This window comes from Solanum pennellii, chromosome 4, assembly GCF_001406875.1.
Source record: "Solanum pennellii chromosome 4, SPENNV200".
Taxonomy (NCBI): Eukaryota; Viridiplantae; Streptophyta; class Magnoliopsida; order Solanales; family Solanaceae; genus Solanum; species Solanum pennellii.
In genome coordinates this window covers 23,884,229-23,892,707 of record NC_028640.1, presented here as the reverse complement: position 1 = coordinate 23,892,707, position 8,479 = coordinate 23,884,229, and the positions used below count along the sequence as shown (strand labels likewise).

The 8,479-nt window shown below is 29.9% G+C and overlaps 1 pseudogene; it reads right to left on the bottom strand.

Moving 5' to 3' along the window:
- Positions 1 to 275: 275 nt before the first annotated feature.
- Positions 276 to 4,131, bottom strand: LOC107017531 (annotated as a pseudogene).
- Between the last annotated feature and the right edge of the window lie 4,348 nt (positions 4,132 to 8,479).

Below are 8,479 nucleotides of genomic sequence, written 5' to 3'. Positions count from 1 at the left end.
TTTTTCAAAATTCAATAACATATTTGAGTCTTTTCAAATTTGTACGAAATATAAATCAAAGTTGCGAAATTTGAATGAAAAATAATATTAATACATCTTTCACTGCACTCATTAACATTTTATCAAAATTGTCACACATTCTCCACTTTGTTATTACCATCACAATCAAAGTGTTTTTATTGATTATAAGAACACAAGTTCTTATAGTACTATCATAAATACTTGAACTCGCAACGAAGGATTTTTAAAAACACACTCTCCGTTGCTTTATTATCCTAGACTTGTGAATCTTCTTTTTGTTGTTCTTGCAGAAGAGGAACTCTTTCATCAGAAGTAATAATGTTGCCTTTCTTGTTTTTCATTGTCTCATCTTCTTTGAGTTGTCCCCATAGTGTAGTATAATAACCATGTCCACATATACATGCACTCAACATGCTGCTCATGATATTCATCCATGTAAGCTTTTTATTTAGATCGCATTTTTTAAGTAACAATTTAACTTTAAATTTATCTTCCATAGTGGAAAGTCGCTGAAAAGAGCACACAACCACAAGTGCTGGCAACTGGAACTCCTACAGGCTTGAAATATAGGGCATAAGAGGGTCCTTTCAAACGTGTGCACCATATTTGAACATTGCTACGTATTAAACCCCCGAAAATTGCCTATTATGTATCAAAGCATTATCACCTTATTAAAATTATCTAATTAATGACTAATTTTGAATTCAATGACCTAACTACCGTTAAAACTATGACAAGAAGCTCCATATCAAGCTTAAGTTTCCAAACGCTAACATCTTTTTCCATAAATAGAGCAAGTAGCGCAGATTGGATCATTCCGAATAAGGTATAAAGACATGTTATTTTGAGCGGTCAATATGGGCTAGGCCCGTTGGGCCGGTCAGGCCTAACCCGGAATTTAATAGGACTGGACTAAGATTTTTGGAATCCATTTAAAAAAGGGGTTTTTTAGCCCGGCCTGAATAAGCCTGACTATTTGAGAGGCTTGAGAAATATCGGTAGGGTCAGCCCGTGAGCCAATAAAATTTAACTAAAAAATAATATAATATTAAAATTTAAAATTAAAGAGAGTCCAAACTCAAAACAATTAGGTTAATACTTTTACTTCAAAAAAAACTTAATAATTTTTTTTTGTTTTTTGAAAATGGTAACTTAACAAATATTTTAGGCAAAATGGTTTGATGGACCCCTGTATTTGTACCAGTTTGTATTATGGACCCTTCTTCTTACGTCTTTGTCATCTAGACTCTTACACTAAATAAAACACAATATATCAAACCCCTCTGACCATTGACCATACTTATGTGGTATTAAGATGGTTGAGTTGGCAAAAGAGTGAGGCTAAACGCCTATTAAGGCAAGTGAGCAAGTGAACATTATATTTTAATTAAAAAAATATTTAAATTATAAGACAATAAAATAATAAACATAAAAAGAAAAAAAAAATTCTTCTTCAACCAACCCATATGTTTTTTCACCCATCCATCTTTGCCCAAACCTTTTTTTTCCTTACATCAATAATCAGCTACACCAGACTCCAGAGGCGGCGGGGAGCCTCTGTACGCCAGAGGCAATAAGTTTCTTGGCCTTCTGGTACGCCGGAGAGGATGGAGAGCATAAGGGGTCTCTAGTGGTTCGCATCGGTCAGCAATGACGATGAACTGGTGCGGCCATTTTTCTGGAGGTTGAAGAAGTAGGAAAGAAAAATGGTGAGTATGTGTGATGAAGATGTAGACTAGTGAGAGATATCGTATTTGTACTTTCGCCGACAAGAGGAGCGGCAGCAACAACGACTTTCTTTCGCAGTTGGGCCAGTCCACTGTGAAAATGGATGATGATGCTAGAAAACCCAAACATTTAATTTAAAAGAATAAATTAAAATTCAATTTGTCAAAATTGCATCAAATTTTATGATTTTTCTTTTGTCAAAAAAGATATTATTATAAAAAGGATAAAAAGATGAAGTGGCAAATTTTATATGATATGGAGTGTGACATCAGCGCGATTGAGAGTCACGATGTGTTGAAAGGGTTCAACTGGTTGAGTTTAGACGGGTTCAGGGGTCCAGATGACAAAGGGGTAAGTAGAAGGTTTTACAATACAAATGCATATAAGTACAAGGGTCTACCAGACCATTTTGTCAATATTTTATAAAGACAATTTTATTTGTGAATTTAATTAACAAGTAGTAACATTAACATCATGTTACATTGTTTTGTCGATATTTATGATAATATTTTTAAATTATAATTTATAATTTAAATTAATAATTATATAACAAATATAATTTTTAAAAAAGTGGGCTGGCCCGACAAGCCTGGAGCCCACGTACTTGTGGGTTGAGTCGACCATTTTCTAGCCCACACAAAAAGTGGGCTAACCCGTTCTGACCTGTAAAATGTCAAAGCCTGTATGGGTTAGCCCGGATGGGGTGGGCTAGCCCATATTGACAGCTCTATTTTCATCACATGTGGATGTTTCTTGCTAGTTCCGACCTGAAAGCAATTATATAATCCATTCAATATATACTTCAAATAGATATTGTAATAAAAGGAAAAGAGTCCGAAAAATAGTTCAACTTTTGCCGAAATTGTTGTTATAATACCAAACTTTATGGAGGACATTTTATCCATGCACTATTTAATAGTGTATTTTAAAGGTAAATATATGTCCACAAGGGCACATTACTATTTATAATGATGTAATATTTATGATGTCCACGTAGGCACAAATATACATTTAAAATACACTATTAATTAGTGAGAAGAGATAAAAGATACTTTCCAAAGTTCTGTATCATAACACCAATTTGGTCAAAGTTCAAATATATTTCAGATCTTTTTTTCCTATAAGAAATAATCAAAAATTATTTTTACCTGAACAATGTTCCATATGACAAGAGCAAAGAAAGCAAATACAAACAAAAAGCAACCAAGAACCCAATGCTCATGTGTTAGAAGTGAAGAGGTGCGGTGACGTGGCAAGATGAAGAAAAGATGGAGAATGCTGCTTCACAACTGGACCTTTATAGAAAGTCATTGCTAATATTCCCATTATTGATATTAAGCTCTCAATCACTCTTAATATACTTCCTTGCCTCTTTAAGTCAATCCTTATTTTCCTACAAAAAATATTAAAATATTTTATATTTCGATTTGGGATGGTGTTGATTCATCATGATGATGGTTTTGGGAAGTATTTTAATTATTATATAATGATTGGTAGTAATGATCAATTGTGGTTGATAATTAGTGGTGAATGATACAGATAGTTAATAGCGATGGTGAATAATAATGGTGTTTAATGTTGATAAATAGTAGTAATTATATATTATTGTAATTAGTAGATGCAATAATAATAGTGACGAAAATTCTTTTTAACAATGGAATAACACTAAAATTGAATTCAGAAAATCTTTATTCGCGCCAATATCATATTAAAGTATATAATTCATCTCATCAATAGAATTGTAAACGATCTTGACCTAATAACATAGTTAGAAGTACTAGCTAGTGGTAAAAAATAACTGTTTCTATATATTGAAATTCCAATCAAGAGGTCATAAGATGATTATGTTTTTAGAGAGAACCTGAGAATAATTGCAATAATGAAAGAGAAAGTAGGTATCATGTTGGCTGCACCACGTGCTACTATTGGAGAACTATAACTTAGTCCCGCAAATGCAAGATTTTGAGCTATTGTTACCCTGCATGTATCATTATTAATTTCAAATGACTAACAATAATAGTCAAGATCAAAATTAAGAGAGTTTATAAATACTTACCCTACTAAACCAAGGAAGAAGGCAGCAAAACAAGGGGAAACGTAAATAATGGCTCCTCAGTCCTGTAATTATAAATTATTAATCAACGCGAGACACATTTTATTTATCTATGGAGAAGAAATAACTATGAATATATTTATGTCGTACTCGTTATTTCTATGGAAAAAGATAGAGAATGGAATAAGAAGTATAAAGCTAAGAGCATTTGTATAAACGACAAACACAAAAGTGGTGCTTGCCATAATCGTCAAGAAAATGGTGCAAGCTTCTATTATGATCATGGATGTACATGGCAACATGTCTCCTATGACAACCTTCACACCCATCTCTCTTTTTATTCTTATGTGTATTCTTATGTCAACATTTCTTACATATTTGTGGAGGCAAGGCACATCAATTCAATTTTTTGATGTATATGAAAAAGTAATAGAAAAGGCAAGGCAACCTTTGATGGAAGTGATAAGCTACTTGGAAATAAGGATTAGCTAATTGAGTGACCCAAGCATGGCATGGAAGGGGGATGCAATAATTGTTTAATGATATTAATTCATTTTTTATTTAAGAAAATTTCTCCATATGTACACCTATTTGTCATAGGTGGACTATGAGAGTAGGTATTAGCCAAGAATTAGATTTGTCCTTGGTGTTCTAAATTATTTTATGTAGTATAATAAGAAACAACTATATAAGGTTTGTTTATGTGGCTGGCATTGATTGACAAAGGCCCTACTTTGACTTGTTACTGAACTCCCAATGAGGTTAGCGGACCCGATATATCAACGGAAAAAGGCGTAAAATGTCCTTGAGGTATTTGAACGGTATAAAATTATCATTTATTCATTTATTGATTTCAAAATTCCCTTCTCATCAATTTATTGGCTGCAAAATATTTTTGTCATTTACCTTTGGGTTCAAAATTGACCACTTATTTAACGATTTTAAATTTAAATATTTTTAATACGTAGCACTCAACTATATGTTGTAATTTAACTTATTAATATAATTTATAAACCAATTCACTACCCACCCATTATTAATAAAACATCATCCAATTAACAACTCACCCCATTATAAATGCAACAAGATGAAAGCTACTTTCAATGAGTATTTCCAAAAATTTGAGGCTAAAATGTCTATAAAAGTACATTATCATACATTTAAGTCCTCAATCAAAACATATTATAATTCAAGTGTCTAAATAAAAATTGCTGATAAACTTAAAAGTCTGAGTATATATGTTCATCTTAATTAGTCATTCGTCTCAATTATGTGATGTTACTTAATAGATAATCTTTTAAAATAATATATTAAAATTTTAATATTTAAAATACATAATAAATATTTATAAAATTATATTAAAAAGTGCATGAATTAATTTGGGATGTACTACTTTTATCTTAATCATAAATTTCGAATTCAAGCTTCAAAGAGAATCCTATTGAAAGTGTCATCAACCTAAATTTAATTGGAGCTTCAACTAGGACTTGAATAATTTTGGATTTCATTTTCAGGTATATGTAATTTAATCGTTTTTAGTAGTGCTTAGGACGATTTTGATATCAGAATTAGTTTATTAATCCGGTGGGGTTTAACTAGTAATGGGTGGGTACGTAGTGGGTTGGTCTATAAATGAAATTGATAAATTAAATTATATCCAATAGTTGAGCGCCAAGTATTTTTGAAAAATATTTACATAATTTAACTTTAAAATCGTTAAATAAGTGATCATTTTGAACTCAAAGGTGGATGATAATGGTATTTTGGAACCAATAGGTGGATGAGAAAGATATTTTGGGGGCAATAGGTGGATGGAGAGTAATTTTATATCATTTCAAATACTTCAAGAATATTTTAGGCCCTTTTCCAAAAAAAATATAATTATGATTTTAGTATGATTAATATTTTTACACCTAAAATATATATTTACTAGTTCCAACTGTGACCTTGAAAGAACTATTACTATCTTCAAAAGGTAAAATTTCCAAAAGCAAATAACAACTATTCACTAGAATCAATTATCAATGAGCGGAATAATCCTACAAAAGATTAAAAGTTGATTTTGAATAGACATGTCTATTGTATAAAAGCGAATAAATAAGAAAAAAAAATGGAATAAAGCAGGCAAAAGTACATAGTACATATCGAAGGGTAGAGATCGGATGATAGCAATAAGATCAATAATAAAAACTTTTGAAAATAAATTTAGGTTAATATTTTTGAATATCTAAATAGAAATCAATGAAAATATATTTAGTTTAAAAAATTTAAAAGTTTGAATATAAACCAATAGTTAGTATTGTTTTAGAGTATGATGCAGACAAAAAAAAATTTATTGTTATTCTGTCTTTTTTATATTAAAAAATTATCATTTATCAATTTTCTAAATTTTTTTTTTAAAAATATAAATTATCATTTGGCAATTTTCTATTTCTTATAAAAGAACTTCAATATTTTTATCGGAAATTAATTTCAAAAACATAGTGTTAAGAGTGAATTTCCCGCAGCACGAGAACTGAATGACATTACTGGGTGCAAGGAAACCAGAGTCACCCTCATTATGGTAGAGGGTTCACAGAAAATTTATTTGTACGTGCCATTTTATATTTTAACACGAATATAGAATTTATAAAAAAGTCAATAAATTCGTTCAAACTCTCTTTTGTTTTCATAGCTTCACCCCAATATGAATAAAAATAGAAAAATAATATCATGAATTAAAATATTAAATTATTTTATTCTTATATATTGAAATATTTGACTTCAATGTGTAAGAAACTTTTGAATTATTTATACCACAAAGTAATATTAGTGATACCAACTCGATGTGGTACGACAACAACCTCTTAACTCTTTCCGAAAATTCCTGTAAGAAGGATATATTAAAATGGAAAACGGCCACAGGATATATTTAAACTATCATAAAAAGTCGAAATATATCCAGCATTCGTTCCATCTTTTTGGTCCTTATTTAACAATACTTCTTTTTAAATTATATTATTATTATTATTGTTGTTGTTGTTGTTGTTGCATGGCATTTTTATTGAATAAAATTAAATCTCAATTCAAATTAAATTCTTCCCCGAACCACCCATAGCCCCATAGATTTTATCACAATCTGAATTGGAAATGACAAAGTTAGACCCATTTTATAAGTTTGCTTGCCTATCGCAATACGTAAAAAAGCTTTATGGAGAAAAAGTGTTTCTAATTGAGAGTATGTTTAATATGAAAATATTTTTGGAAAATGCTTTTAAATTTTTTTATTATGTTTGGTTGGATAAAATGTTTTGAAAAATATTTTCAAACTAATTTTTCTCAAATTTACGAAAAATGACTTCCCTTCAAAAATGAAGAAAAATATTTTCCAAAACTCTCCTCCAACTTCATTTTACAATTTTTTATATGAAAAAATAAATTTAAAGTTTATTTTTTTAAAAATATCTTTTCAATTTTGCTAATTATTTTCTTTTGGTAAAAATAAGATATTATCTCAAAAATATATTTTATTCATAAACTAAACAATAAAAAATATTTTTTACTCAACAACCAAACATGAAAAAATAAGTCAAAAATCTACTTTATTTTCAATGAAAACATTTTCTAGAAAAATATTTTCCTTGAAAAACATTTTCATTGATACCAAACATACCCAAAGTATATTTTAAAAGGTATGATCCCTTCAAAAATTTACCGCTCAGTCACAAGTCATGCAATAGTTTCATTTTATTTCTCAAAAGAGATCAAACTATACAATGCAAAGTCAAACTTTAATTTCGGTGCTACGTATATGTATAAAGTGAGTAATGTTGTAAAATAATGACAATATCACGTGGAGCCTACCAAATAGTGAGTTACATCACTTGTAATGTTGCAAGCAAATGTGCATGTCATGTGGACATCATCAACACTTGGCAAAAACTAACTAAGTTGTACATTTTTTATTACTACTATAAATAGATATTACATTTACAAATGTATGAGATTGATAAGATTAAAAAGACATTACTCCCTTCATTACTTTTCCTTTTTTAATTGTGTTAATTTTGAGTTTGCTAAGTCATTATTTTATAACACGTTACTAGCACGAGACTGTCAACTTGAGCTAGTTCAAATAGGCAAAAAAGGTATGAATTTTATTTTTTTCTAAAAGAAAAAAAATGTCTAATATTTCTAAACTTAAATTTGTTGCCTTGGATATATCGGACAAAGTATACTCATCCTGGATATTAGATGCTAAAGTCAACCTGGATGCAATGGGTCCGGTAGAAACCATCAAAGATAAACCAGATATCCAGTCAAGAACGTGCAAAAGCTATGATATATTTCTCCGTCATCATCTTGAAGAAGGGTTGAAAATGCAATACCTCACTATTAAAGACCCCCTTGTACTATGAAAAAATTTGAAAGATAGATATGACCATCTGAAGTTGGTGATTCTTCCACAAGCGCGTCATGGTTGGTTTAATCTGAGATTATCAGACATTAAAAGTATAACTGCATATAATTCTTCCATATATAGAATTATATCACAGTTAAATTTATGCGAAAAAGAGATCATTGAACCTGATAAGCTTGAGAAAACATACTCAATATTTCCGGCCTCGAGTATGCTACAAGAGAAATATCGAGAAATAGGTTTCAAAAAATATTTTGAATTACTTTTACATCATCTTA